This window comes from Eriocheir sinensis, unplaced genomic scaffold (assembly GCF_024679095.1).
Source record: "Eriocheir sinensis breed Jianghai 21 unplaced genomic scaffold, ASM2467909v1 Scaffold131, whole genome shotgun sequence".
NCBI lineage: Eukaryota > Metazoa > Arthropoda > Malacostraca > Decapoda > Varunidae > Eriocheir > Eriocheir sinensis.
The window spans coordinates 402,502-420,581 of NW_026110640.1; positions in this window are offsets into that span (position 1 = coordinate 402,502).

Consider the following 18,080-nt stretch of genomic DNA (forward strand, 5'->3'; position numbering starts at 1 on the left):
TTTGTACATTTCAATTCAAATTTAGCTTATTTTAGCTGTATTTTGTATATATATTTTCATACAAATTTAATTACTTCTGTGTATTTTTGTATATAGTTTTATACAAATTTACGATATTTTATGTGTATTTTGTATATTTATATTTTTACAAATACACATTCTTTTACTGGTATTTTGTTTATTTATTTTGATACGATTTTTATGTATTTTTTGTATTAATTTTTTTATACGTATTTACTTCATTTTATGTGTATTTTGTATATATTTTTATAGAAATCTACGTTATTTTATGTGCATTCGTATATATATTTTGAAACAAATTTACATTGTTTTATATGTATTTTGCATATCTATTTCAATACAAATTTGCAACTTTACTTAATTTTGATGTGCATTTTTGTACATACATTTTTTTAGAAATTTGCGTTATTTTATGTGTATTTGTATATGTTTTCTCATACAAATTTACATTATTTTATTGCTATTTTGTTTATTTATTTTGATACAAATGAAAATAGATATACAAAATATACATAAAATAAACTAAATTTGTATTGAAATATATATACAAAATACATAAAATAATGTAAATTTGTATCAAAATATTTTAACAGATGCGCATAAAATAACGTAAATTTGTTTTAAAATATACAAAATACACATTAAATAATGTAAATATGTATAAAAAATATATACAAAACACAAATAGAATAATGTAAAATCGTATCAAAATAAATACACAGAATATTAATAAAACAATGTAAATTTGTATGAAAATAAAGATGCAAAATACCCATTAAATAACGCATTTTTAAAAAATATATATATATACCAAAATACACATGAAAAAATTAATTTGTATTAAAATAAATATACAAAATACACATACAATAAGGTAAATCTGTATTGAATTAGATATGCAAAATACATATAAAACAATGTAAATTTGTTTCAAAATATATATACGAATACACATAAAATAACGTAGATTTGTATAAAAATATATATACAAAATACACATAAAATGAAGTAAATACGTATAAGAAAATGTATACAAAATACATATAAAATAATGTAAATTCGTATCAAAATAAATAAACAAAATACCAATAAAAGAATGTGTATTTGTATAAATATAAATATACAAAATACACATAAAATAACGTAAATTTGTATAAAACTATATACAAAAATACACAGAAGTAATTAAATTCGTATGAAAATAGATATACAAAATACAGATAAAATAAGCTAAATTTGAATTGAAATGTATATACAAAATACATAAAATAATGTAGATTTGTATCAAAATATTTATAAAAATACCCATAAAATAACGCATACTTTTTATTTATAAAAATATATATACCAAAATACACATCAAAAAATTAAATTTGTATTAAAATAAATATACAAAAAACATACAATAAGGTAAATTTGTATTGAAATAGATATGCAAAATACATATAAAACAATGTAAATTTGTTTCAAAATATATACGAATACACATAAAATAACGTAGATTTCTATAAAAATATATATACAAAATACACATAAAATGAAGTAAATACGTATAAAAAAAATGTATACAAAATACACATAAAATAATGTAAATTCGTATCAAAATAAATATACAAAATACCAATAAATGAATGTGTATTTGTATAAATATAAATATACAAAATACACATAAAATAACGTAAATTTATATAAAACTATATACAAAAATAGACAGAAGTATTTTAATTTGTATGAAAATAGATATACAAAATAAGGTAAATTCGTTTCAAATTCAATAAACAAAATTCAGATAAAAGAACGTATATTTGTAGAAAAAAATAAATATACAAAATACACATTAAATAACGAAAATTTGAATGAAAATATATAAAAAAATAAACAAAAATAATTTCAATTTGTATGAAAATAAATATACAAAATACACATGTATTTTGTATATCTATTTTCACACAAATTTAATTACTTTTGAGTATTTTTGCATATAGTTTTATATAAATTTACGTTATTTTATTTGTATTTTGTATATTTATATATATATATATACAATACACATTCTTTTATTAGTATTTTGTTTATTTATTTTGATACGAGTTTACATTATTTTATGTGTATTTTGTATACCTTTTTTATACGTATTTACTTCATTTTATTTGTATTTTGTATATTTATTTTCATAGAAATCTACTTTATTTTATTTGTATTAGTATAATATATTTTTAAAAAAATTTACATGGTTTTATATGTATTTTGCATATCTATTTCAATACAAATTTACCTTATTGTATGTGCATTTTGTATATTTATTTTAATACAAATTCAAATATTTTATGTGTGTCTTGGTATAAATATTTTTATAAAAAATGCGTTATTTTATGGGTATTTTGCATCTTAATTTTCATACAAATTTACATTATTTTATTAATATTCTGTGTATTTATTTTGATACGATTTTATATTATTCTATTTGTGTTTTGTATATATTCTTTTATACATATTTACATTATTTAATGTGTATTTTTTATATATATTTTATACAAATTTACGTTATTTTAAGTGTATTTGTTTATATATTTTCATTCAAATTTACATTATTTTATGTGTATTTTGTAAATGTATTTCAATACAAATTTACCTAATTTTATGTGTATTTTGTATATTTATTTTCATACAAATTAAAATTATTTTTGAGTATTTTTGTATATAGTTTTATACAAATTTAGGTTATTTTATGTGTATATTGTATATCTATTTTCATACAAATACACATTCTTTTATTGATATTTTGTTTATTTACTTTGACGCGAATTTACATTATTTAATGTGTATTATATATATATATATATATATATATATATATATATATATATATATATATATATATATATATATAGATATATATATATATATATATATATATATATATATATATATATATATATATATATATATATATATATATATATATATATATATATATATATATATATATATATATATATATACGTGTTTACATCATTTGATGAGTATTTTGTATATATATTTCCATGGAAATCTACGTTGATTTATGAGTATTCGTGTATAGATTTTGAAATAAATTATACTGTTTTATGTGTATTTTAATATTTACAAATTTACCTTATTGTATATGCATTTTGTATATTAATTTTAATACAAATTTAATTATGCTATGTGTATTTTTGTATATGTATTTTTATAAAAATATGCTTTATTTTATGGGTATTTTGCATTTTTATTTTCATACAAATTTACATTATTTTATTTATATTCTGGTTTTTTTTTTGAAACAATTTTACATTATTCTATGTGTATTTTGTATATCTATTTTTATACGTATTTACTTAATTTTATGTGTATTTTGTATATATATTTTTATAGAAATCTACGTTATTTTATGTGCATTCGTATATATATTTTCAAACAAATTTACATTGTTTTATATGTATTTTTGCATATCTCTTTCAATACAAATTTACCTTATTGTATGTGCATTTTGTATATTTATTTCAATACAAATTAAAATATTTTATGTGTATTTTGGTATATATATTTTTATAAGAAATGCGCTATTTGATGAGAATTTTGCATCTTTATTTTCATACAAATTTACATTATTTTATTAATATTCGGTGTATTTATTTTGATACGATTTCACATTATTCTATTTGTTTTTTGTATATATTTTTTTTATACATATTTACATTATTTAATGTGTATCTTGCATCTTTTATCGTAATTTTGTTTATTAATTTTTATACGAATTTACTTTATTTTAGGTGTATTTCATATGTATATTTTTATACTTATTTATATCATTTTATTTTTGTTTTGAATATATATTTTCATAGAAATTTACTCTATTTTATGGGTATTCGTATATATATTTTGATACAAATTTACATTATTTATGTTTATTTTGCATATCTATTTCAATACAAATTTACCATATTATATGTGTATTTTTTATATTTATTTTAATACAAATTTAATTATTTTATGTGTATTTTTTGTAAAAATATGCGTTATTATTTGGGTATTTTGCATCTTTTTTTTTCATACAAATTTACATTATATTATTGATATTCTGTTTATTTATTTTGATACGATTTTATATTATTATATGTATATTTTGTATATATATTTTTATACACATTTACATTATTTAATGTATATTTTGTATATATATTTTATATAAATTTACGCTATTTTATGTGTATTTGTTTATATATTTTCATTCAAATTTGCAATAAATACAGATAAAATAAACTAAATTTGAATTGAAATGTATATACAAAATACATAAAATAATGTAAATTTGTATCAAAATATTTATAAAAATACATATAATAACGTTAATTTGTTTAAAAATATATAAACAAAATACACATTAAGTAATGTAAATACGTATAAAAAAAAAGTAAAAAATACACATATAATCATGTAATTCGTATCAAACTAAATAAACAAAATAGCAATCAAATAATGTAAATTTGTATGAGAAAACATATACAAATACATATAAAATAACGCTAATTTCTATAAAAATATATGTCCAAAAATGAACGTAAAATAAATTAACTTTGGATAAAAATATATATCCAAAACACAAATTTAATAATGTAAATGCGTACATAAAATAACCTAAATTTGTATAAAACTATATACAAAAAATACACAAAAATAATTTTAATTTGTATGAAAAGAAATATACAAAATACACATAAAATTAGGTTAATTTCTATTGAAATACATATACAAAATACACATAAAATAATGTAAATTTGAAAGAAAATATATAAACAAATACACATATAATAACGTAAATTTGTATGAAATATATATACAAAACACACATTAAATAATGTAAATATGTATGAAAAAATATATACAAAACACAAATAGAATAATGTGAAATCGCATCAAAATATTTACACAGAATATTAATAAAATAATGTAAATTTGTATGGAAATTAAGATGCAAAATACCTATAAAATAACGCATTTTTTTTTAAATTATTGATACCAAAATACACATAAAATATTTGAATTTGTATCAAAATAAATATACAAAATGCACATACAATAAGGTAAATTTGTATTGAAATAGATTTGCAAAATACATATAAAATAATGTAAATTTGTTTCAAAATATATATGCGAATACACATAAAATAACGTAGATTTCTATAAAAATACATATACTAAATAACCATAAAATTAAGTAAATACGTATAAAAAATGTATACAAAATACACATAAAATAATGTAAATTCGTATAAATATAAATAAACAATATAGCAATAAAAGAATGTGTATTTGTATAAATATAAATATACAAAATGCACATAAAATAACGTAAATTTATATAAAACTATATACATAAAATAACGCAAATTTCTATAAAAATATATGTACAAAAATGAAAAAAGAAATTTGCATAAAAATATATATACAAAACACACATTAGATAATGTAAATGAGTATAAAAATATGTATACAAAATACCTATGAAATAATCTAAATTCGTATCGAATTAAATTAAGAAAATACCAATATAATAATGTAATTTTGGATGAAAATATATATACAAAATACACATAAAATAACCTAAATACAAATACAAATATACACATAAAATAATTTAAAATTGAATGAAATAAATATACAAAATAAACATAAAATAAGGTAAATTTGTAATGAAATATATGAAAAAATACACATAAAATAATATAAATTTGTATGAAAATATATATACAAATACACATTAAATAACATGAATTTGTATAAAATTTGTATCAAAATATATACGAATACACACAATAAAATAAAATAAAATATGAAAATGTATATACAAAATACACATAAAATAATGTAAATTTGTATAAAAATATATAAACAAATACACATAAAATAATGTAAATTTGGATAAAATATATATACAAAATAAACCTTAAATAATGTAAATATGTATAAAAAATATATACAAAATACACATAGAATAATGTTAAATCGTATCAAAATAAATAAAGAGAATATCAATAAAATAAAGTAAATTTGTATGAAAATAAAGCTGCAATTTATCCATATAATAAAGCATATTTGCATAAAAATATATATACAAAAATACATATAAAATAATTAAATTTGTATTAAAATAAATATACAAAATGCACGTACAATAAAGAAAATTTGTATTGAAATAGATATGCAAAATACACATCAATAATGTAAATTTGTATCAAAATATATATACGAATACTCATAAAATAGACTAAATTTCTATGAAAATATACATACAAAATAGATATACAAAATACACATATAACTAGTTAAATTTGTATTTAAATACATGTACAAAAAACATAAAATAATGTAGGTTTGTATGAAATGAAAACAAATACATTTTATATAAAATATATATATACAAAATACACATAGAATAATGTAAAATCATACCAAATAAATACACAGAATATCAATAAAATAATGTAAATTTGTATGAAAATAAAGATGCAAAATACCAATAAAATAAAGCATATTTTTATAAAAATACATACACAAAAATACACAGATTAATCAAATTTGTATTAAAATTAATATACAAAATGCACATACATTAATGTAAATTTGTATTGAAAAAATATGCAAAATACACATAAAACAATGTAAATTTGTTTCAAAATATATATACGAAAACTCATAAAATAACGTAGATTTCTAAAGAAATATATATACAAAATACACATGAAATAATGTAAATACGTATAAAAATATATACAAAATACACATTAAATAATGTTAATTCGTGTCAAAATAAATAAACAAAATATCATGAAAGAATGTGTATTTGTATGAAAATAGATATACAAAATACACATAAAATAACGTAAATTTGTATAAAACTATATACAAAAATAGACAAAAATAATTTAAACTTGTATGAAAATAAATATACAAAAAACATAAAATTAGGTAAATTTGTATTGAAATACATATACAAAATACACATAAAATAATTTAAATTTGAATGAAAATATATAAACATATAGAATTAAAATAACGTAAATTTGTATCAAATATATATACAAAAAACACATTAAATAATGTAAATATGTATAAAAAAATATATACAAAACACAAATAAAATAATGTAAAATCGTATCAAAATAAATACAGAAAATATTAATAAAATAATGTAAATTTGTATGAAAATTAAGATGCAAAATACCCATAAAATAACGCATTTTTTATAAAAATATATATATGAAAAAACATAAAATATTTGATTTTGTATTAAAATAAATAAATACACATAAAATAAGCTAAATTTGAATTGAAATATATATACAAAATACATCAAATAATGTAAATTTGTATCAAAATACCTATACAAATACACATAATAACGTAAATTTGTATAAATATATATAAACAAAATACACATTAAATAATGTAAATACGTATAAAAAATGTAAAAAATACACAAATAATCATGTAATACGTATCAAAATAAATAGACAAAATACCAATAAAATAATATAAATTTCTATTAGAAAACATATACAAAATACACATAAATAACGCAAATATCAATAAAAATATATATAATATAATATATTTTTATACATATTTAAAATATTTAATGTATATTTTGTATATATATATTTTATCCAAATTTACGTGATTTTATATGTATTTGTTTATATATTTTCATACAAATTTACATTATTTTATATGAGTTTTGTATATGTATTTCAATATAAATTTGCCTAACTTTATGTGTATTTTGCATATCTATTTTCAAACAAATTTAAATTATTTTTGTGTATTTTTGTATATATTTTTTTACAAATTTTAGTTATTTTATTTGTTTTTTGTATATATATTTTCCTACAAATATACATTCTTTTATTGGAATCTTGTGTATTTAATTTTTTACGAATTTACATTATTTTATGTGTATTTTGTATATATATTTTTCTACGTATTTAAACTATTTTATGTGTATTTTATATATACATTTTCATAAAACATTTTATACAAATTCATGTTATTTTATGTGTGTTTGTATATATATTTTCATACAAATTTATATTATTTTATGTGTATTCTTACATATATTTTATTACAAATTTACCTTATTTTATGTTTATTTTGTATATTTATTTCATTCAATTTTAAATTATTTAATGTGTATATTTGTATTTGTATTTAGGTTATTTTATGTGTGTTTTCTATATATATTTTCATCCAAAATTACATTATTTTATTGTTATTTTCTTAATTTAACTCGATACGAATTTAGATTATTGCATAGGTATTTTGTATACATATTTTTATACTCATTTACATTATCTAATGTGTGTTTTGTATATATTTTTTTATGCAAACTAATTTTATGTGCATTTTTGTACATATATTTTTATAGAAACTTAAAACGTTATTTTATGTGTATTTTGTATATGTTTTCTCAAACAAATTTACATTATTTAATTAGTTTTTTGTTTATTTATTTTGATACGAATGACTTGATTATTGGTGTATTTTGTAAATATTTTTTATACGTATTTACATTACTTAATGTGTATTTTGTTTATAATTTTTTTTACAAATTTACGTTATTATATGTGTATTTGTTAAAAATATTTTGAAACGAATTTACTTTATTTTATGTATTTTGTATGTATATTTCAATTCAAATTTAGCTTATTTTGTGTGTATTTTGTATATCTATTTTCATGCAAATTTAATTACTTCTGTGTATTTTTGTCTATAGTTTTATACAAATTTACGTTATTTTATGTGCATTTTGTATATTTATATTTATACAAATACACATTCTCCTATTGGTATTTTGTTTATTTATATTTATACGAGTTTACATTATTTTATGTGTATTTTGTATACATTTTTGATTCGTATTTACTTAATTTTATTTGTATTTTGTATATATATATTTATAGAAATCTACGTTATTTTATGTGTATTCGTATATATATTTTGAAACAAATTTACATTGTTTTATATGTTTTTTGCATATCTATTTCAATACAAATTTACCTTATTGTATGTGCATTTTGTATATTTATTTTAATACAAATTCAAATATTTTATGTGTATTTTGGTATATATAATTTTATAAAAAATGCGTTATTTTTTAGGTATTTTGCATCTTAGTTTTCATACAAATGTACATTATTTTATTAATATTCTGTGTATATATTTTGATACGATTTTATATTATACTATTTGTGTTTTGTATATATTTTTTTATACATATTTTCATTATTTAATGTATTTTTATATATATTTTATACAAATTAACGTTATTTTAAGTGTATTTGTTTATATAATTTCATTCAAATTTACATTATTTTAAGTGTATTTTGTATATGTATTTCAATACAAATTTACCTAATTTTATGTGTATTTTGTATATTTATTTTCATACAAATTTAAATTATTTTTGTGTTTTTTTGTATATACATATAGAGTAAATTTCTATGAAAATATATATTCAAAATACATAAAAAATTATGTAAATAAATTTGTGTTAAAATAAATTTACAAAAAACACATACAATAAGGTAAATTTGTATTGAAATAGATATGCAAAATACATATAAAACAATGTAAATTTGTTTCAAAATATATATACGAATACACATAAAATAACGTAGATTTCTATAAAAATATTTATAAAAAATACACATAAAATGAAGTAAATACGTATAAGAAAATGTATACAAAATACACATAAAATAATGTAAATTCGTATCAAAATAAATAAACTAAATGCCAATAAAAGAATGTTTACTTGTATAAATATAGATATACAAAATACACATAAAATAACGTAAAATTGTATGAAACTATATACAAAAATAAACAAAAATAATTAAATTTGTATGAAAATAGATATACAAAAGACACATAAAATAAGCTAAATTTGAATTGAAATAAATATAGAAAATACATAAAATAATGTAAATTTGTATCAAAATATATATTCAAATACACATATATTAAAATTAATATACAAAATGCATATATAATAAGATAAATTTGTATTGAAAAAATATGCAATATACACGTTTACTCATACAAATTTATATTATTTTATTGGTATTTTGATTATTTATTTTGATACGAATTACATGATTATATGTGTATTTTGTACATATTTTTTTATACGTATTTACATTATTTAATGTGTATTTGGTATATATATTTTCATACAAATTTACCATATTATATGAGTATTTGTATAAATATTTTGATCCAAATTTACTTTATTTCATGTATTTTGTATTTATATTTCAATTCAAATTTAGCTTATTTCGTGTGTATTTTGTATATATTTTCATACAAATCTAATTACTTCTGTGTATTTTTGAATATAGTTTTCTATAAATTAACGTTATTTTATGTGTATTTTGTATATTTATATTTATACAAATACACATTCTTTTATTGGTATTTTGTTTATTTATTTTGATACGAATTTACATTATTTAATGTGTTTTTTGTATACATTTTTTTATACGTATTTACTTCATTTTATGTGTATTTTGGATATATATTTTTATAGAAATCTTCGTTATTTTATGTGTATTCGTATATATATTTTGAAACAAATTTACATTGTTTTATATGTATTTTGCATATCTATTTCAATACAAATTTACCTTATTGTATGTGTTTTTTGTAAATTTATTTTAACACAAATTTAATTTTTTTATGTGTATTTTAGTATATATATTTTTATAAATAAAAAAATGCGTTATTTTATGGGTATTTTGCTTCTTTATTTTCATACAAATATACATTATTTTATTAATATTCTGTGTATTTATTTTGATACGATTTTACATTATTCTATTTGTGTTTTTTACATATTTTTTATACAAATTTACGTTATTTTAAGTGTATTTGTGTATGTATTTTCATTCAAATTTACATTATTTTATGTGTATTTTGTGTATGTATTTCAATACAAATTTACCTAATTTTATGTGTATTTTGTATATATATATTTTCATACAAATTTAAAATATTTTTGTGTATTTTTGTATATAGTTTGATACAAATTTAGGTTATTTAATGTGTATTTTGTATATCTATTTTCATACAAATACACATTCTTTTATTGATATTTTGTTTATTTATTTTGACGCGAATTTTATGTGAATTTGTTTTCATTTCATACAAATTTACATTATTTTATGTGTATTTTGTATATGTATTTAAATACAAATTTAACTAATTATATGTGTATTTTGTATATCTATTTTCATACAAATTGAAATTTATTTTTTTGTTTTTTTGTATATATTTTTATTCAAATTTTCGTAATCTTATAAAAATATATATACCAAAATACACATAAAATATTTAAATTTGCATTGAAATAAATATACAAAATGCACATACAATAAGGTAAATTTGTATTGAAAGAGATATGCAAAAATACATATAAAACAATGTAAATTTGTTTCAAAATATATATACGAATACAAATAAAAAAACGTAGATTTCTATAAAAATATATATACAAAATACACTTAAAAATAAGTAAATACGTATAAAAAAAATGTATACAAAATACACATAAAATAATGTAAATTCGAATTAAAATAAAAAAACAAAATACCAATAAAAGAATGTGTATTTGGATAAATATAAATATACAAAATACACATAGAAAATAAACATAAAATAAGGTAGATTTGTAAAAAAACATATGTACAAAATCCACATAAAATAATGTAAATTTATATAAAAATATATATACAAATACATATAAAATACCATGAATTTGTATAAAAATATATATTCAAAATAAATATTAAATAATGTAAAAGCGTATAAAAATATATATACAAAGTACATATAAAATAATGTAAATTCGTATCAAAATAAATCAACAAAATACCAATAAAAGAATATATATTTGAATGAAATTAAATTTACAAAATACATATGAAATTTGTATTAAAATATATACAAAAATACATAGAAATAATTTGAATTTGTATGAAAATAGATATACAAAAAACACATAAAACTAAGTAAATTTCTTTTGAAATGTATATTCAAAATACCCATAAAATATTGTAAATTTGTGTCAAAATATATAAACAAATACACATATAATAACGTAATTTTGTATGAAAAATATATACAAAATACACATAGAATAATGTCAATTCGTATCAAAATGAATGAGCAGAATATCAATAAAATAATGTAAATTTGTATGAAAATAAAGATGCAAAATACCCAAAAAATAAAGCATATGTTTATAAAAATACAGATACAAAAATACACATCGAATAATTAAATTTGTATTAAAATTAATATACAAAATGAGTATATAATAAGGTAAATTTGTATTGAAAAAATATGCAACATACACGTTTACTCATACAAATTTATATTATTTTATTGGTATTTTGTTTATTTATTTTGATACGAATTACATGATTATATGTGTATTTTGTACATATTTTTAAACATAAAATAACGTAAATTTGTATGAAAAATATATACAAAATACACATAGCATAATGTCAATTCGTATCAAAATGAATGAGCATAATATCAATAAAATAATGTAAATTTGTATGAAAATAAAGATGCAAAATACCCAAAAAATAAAGCATATGTTCATAAAAATACAGATACAAAAATACACATCCAATAATTAAATTTGTATTAAAATTAATATACAAAATGCGTATATAATAAGATAAATTTGTATTGAAAAAATATGCAACATACACGTTTACTCATACAAATTTATATTATTTTATTGGTATTTTGTTTATTTATTTTGATACGAATTACATGATTATATGTGTATTTTGTACATATTTTTTATACGTATTTACATTATTTAATGTGTATTTTGTTTATATATTTTCATACAAATTTACATTATTATATGTGTATTTGTATAAATATTTTGATACAAATTTACTTTACTTCATATATTTTGTATATATATTTCAATTCAAATTTAGCTTATTTCGTGTGTATTTTGTATATATTTTCATACAAATTTAATTACTTCTGTGTATTTTTGTATATAATTTTATATAAATTTACGTTATTTTATGTATATTTTGTATATTTATATTCATACAAATACACATTCTTTTATTGGTATTTTGTTTATTTATTTTGATACAAGTTTACATTATTTTATGTGTATTTTGTATACATTTTTTTATACGTATTTACTTCATTTTATGTGTATTTTGTATATATATTATTATAGAAATCTACGTTATTTTATGTGTATTCGTATATATATTTTGAAACAAATCTACATTGTTTTATATATATTTTGCATATCTATTTCAATACAAATTTACCTTATTGTATGTGTTTTTTGTATATTTATTTATATTTTTTAATTCAAATTTACGTTATTTTAAGTGTATTTGTTTATGTATTTTCATTCAAATTTACATTATTTTATGTGTATTTTGAGTATGTATTTCAATACAAATTTACCTAATTTTATGTGTATTTTGTATATTTATTTTCATACAAATTTAAAATATTTTTGTGTATTTTTGTATATAGTTTGATACAAATTTAGGTTATTTTATGTGTATTTTGTATATCTATTTTCATACAAATACACATTCTTTTATTGATATTTTGTTTATTTATTTTGACGCGAATTTACATTATTTAATGTGTATTTTGTATATATATTTTTATACGTATTTACATCATTTCATGTGTATTTTGTTTAGTTTTAAACAAATTTATATTATTAAATGTGTATTTTGTATATATATATTTATACAAATACACATTCTTTTATTGGGATTTTGTTTATTTATTTTGATACTAATTTACATTATTTTATGTGTATTTTGTATACATTTTTATACGTATCTACTTAAGTTGATGTGTATTTTGGATATATATATTTTTATAGAAATCTACCTTATTTCATGTGTATTCGTATATATATTTTGAAACAAATTTACATTGTTTATATGTATTTTGCATATCTATTTTTGTGTATTCTGTATTTATTTCTGTTATACATAGAATAATGTAAAATCGTATCAAAATAAGTACACAGAATATCAATAAAATAATTTAAATTTGTATGAAAATAAAGATGCAAAATACATGTAAAATACATATACAAAAATACACATAGAATAATTAAATTTGTATTAAAATTAATATACAAAATGCACACATACAATAAGGTAAATTTGTATTGAAAAAAAAAAGCAAAAAAAAAAAAAAAAATTTTAAATTTGTCAAAATATCTCTACGAATACACATAAAATAACGTAGATTTCTATAGAAATATATATACAAAATACACATGAAATTATGTAAATACGTATAAAAATATATATATAAAATACATATTAAGTAATGTAAACTCGTGACAAAATAAATAAACAAAATATCATGAAAAGAATGTGTATTTGTATGAAAATAAATAATAGATAATAAATTTGTATGTAATATATATGCAAGATACATTTAAATAATGTAAATATGTATAAAAAAAATATATACAAAAAACAAATAGAATAATGTAAAATCGTATCAAAATAAATACACCGAATATTAATAAAATAATGTAAATTTGTATGAAAATAAATATGCAAAATTTCCATCATATAGCGCATTTCTTATAAAAAAATATATATACCAAAATACACATAAATATTTAAATTTGTATTGAAATAAATATACAAAATGCACATACAATAAGGTAAATTTGTATTGAAAGAGATATGCAAAAATACATATAAAACAATGTAAATTTGTTTCAAATTATATATACGAATACACATAAAATAACGTAGATTTCTATAAAAATATATTTACAAAATACACGTAAAACTAAGTAAATACGTATAAGAAAATGTAAACAAAATACACCTAAAATAATGTAAATTCGAAACAAAATAAATAAACAAAATACCAATAAAAGAATGTATATCTATTTATTTTAATACAAAATCAAATATTTTGTTTTTTCGTATAAAATGCGTTATTTTATGGGTATTTTGTATCTTAATTTTCATACAAATTTACATTATTTTCTTAATATTTTCTGTATTTATTTTGATACGATTTTACATTATTTTATTTATGTTTTGTATATATTTTTTTATACATATTTACATTATTTAATGTGTTTTTTGTATATATATTTGATACATATTTACGTTATTTTAAGTTATTTTATGTGTATTTGTTTATATATTTTGACACAAATTTAAAATATTTTATGGGTATTTTGTATATATATTTCAAAAGAAATTTACCTAGTTTTATATGTATTTTGAATATCTATTTTCATACAAACTCAAACTATTTTTATGTATTTTTTGTATATATTTCAATACAAATTTTAGTCATGTTATGTGTATTTTTTAAATCTATTTTCATTCATATATATATTATTTTATTGGTATTTTGTTGATTTATATTGATACGAATTTACATTATTTTATATGTACTTTGTATATATATTTTTATATGCATTTACATTATTTAATATTTATTTTGAATATATAATTTTATACAAATTCATGGTATTTTATGTGTATTTGTATATATATGTTCATATAAATTTACATTATTTTATGTGTATTTTGTACATATATTTCCTTACAAATTTACCTTATTTTATGTTTATTTTGTATGTGTATTTTGTACATTTATATTTATACAAATACACATTCTTTTATTGGTATTTTGTTTATTTATTTTGTTTCGAATTTACATTATTTTATGTGTATTTTGTTTACATTTTTATACGTATTTACTTATTTTTATGTATTTTGTATATTTTTATAGAAATCTACGTTATTTTATGTGTATTCGTATATATATTTTGAAACAAATTTACATTGTTTTATATGTATTTTTGCATATCTCTTTCAATACAATACAAATTTAAATATTTTATGTGTATACATGTACAAAAAATACATAAAATAATGTAGATTTATCTGAAATGAAAACAAATACATTTTATATAAAATATATATACAAAATACACATAGAATAATGTAAAATCATATTAAAATAAATACACAGAATATCAATAAAATAATGTAAATTTGTATGAAAATAAAGATGCAAAATACCCATAAAATAAAGCATATTTTTATAAAAATACATATACAAAAATACACTTAGATTAATCAAATTTGTATTAAAATTGATATACAAAATGCGCATTCAAGAAGGTAAATTTGTATTGAAAAAATATGCAAAATACACATAAAACAATGTAAATTTGTTTCAAAATATATATACGAATACACATAAAATAACACAGATTTCTATAGTAATATATATACAAAATACACTTGAAATAATGTAAATACGTATAAAAATATATATACAAAATACACATTAAATAATGTTAATTCGTGTCAAAATAAATAAACAAAATATCATGAAAAGAATGTGTATTTGTATGAAAATAGATATACAAAATACACATAAAATAACCTAACTTTGTATAAAACTATAAACAAAAATACACAAAAATAATTTAAACTTGTATGAAAATAAATATACAAAAAATATATAAAATTAGGTAAATTTGTATTGAAATACATATACAAAATACACATAAAATAATGTAAATTTGAATGAAAATATATAAACATATAGACTTAAAATAACGTAAATTTGTATCAAATATATATACAAAAAACACATTAAATAATGTATATATGTATAAAAAAATATATACAAAACACAAATAAAATAATGTAAGATCGTATCAAAATAAATACAGAAAATATTAATAAAATAATGTAAATTTGTATGAAAATTAAGATGCAAAATACCCATAAAATAACGCATTTTTTATAAAAATATATATACGAAAAAACATAAAATATTTGATTTTGTATTAAAATAAATAGATATACAAATACACATAAAATAAGCTAAATTAAATGAAAAATATATACAAAATACACATAGAATAATGTAAAATCGTATCAAAATAAATACACAGAATATCAATAAAATAATGTAATTTTGTATGAAAATAAAGATGCAAAATACCCATAAAATAAATCATATTTTTTTAAAAAAACATATACAAAAATACACATAGAATAATTAAATTTGTGTTAAAATTAATATACAAAATGCACGTACAATAAGGTAAATTTGTATTGAAAAAATATACAAAATGCACATTAAAGCGTAAATTTGTTTAAAAATCTATATACGAATACACATAAAATAACGTAGATTTCTATAGAAATATATATACAAAATACACATGAAATGATGTAAATACGTATAAAAATATATATATACAAAATACACATTAAATAATTTAAATTCTCGTCAAAATAAATAAACAAAATATCAATGAAATAATGTGTATTTGTATGAAAATAGATATACAAAATACTCATAAAATAACCAAAGTTTGTATAAAACTATATACAAAAATACACAGAAGTAATTTAAATTTGTATGAAAATAAATATACAAAATACACATAAAATTAGGTAAATTTGTATTGAAATACATATACAAAATAAATACATAAAATAATGGAAATTTGAATGAAAATATACAAACATATACACTTAAAATAAAGTAAATTTGTATCAAATATATATACAAAATACTAATTAAATAATGTAAATATGTATAAAAAAATATATACAAAACACAAATAGAATAATGTAAAATGGTATCAAAATAAATACACAGAATATTAATTAAATAATGTAAATTTGTATGAAAATAAAGATGCAAAATAGCCATAAAATAACGACTTTTTTATAAAAATATATATACCAAAATACACATAAATTTTTTAAAATTTGTATTAAAATAAATATAAAAAATGCACATACTGTAAGGTAAATTTGTATTGAAATAGATAGGCAAAATACATATAAAACAATGTAAATTTGTTTCAAAATATATATACGAATACACATAAAACGTTGATTTCTATAAAAATATATACAAAATACACATAAAATGAAGTAAATACG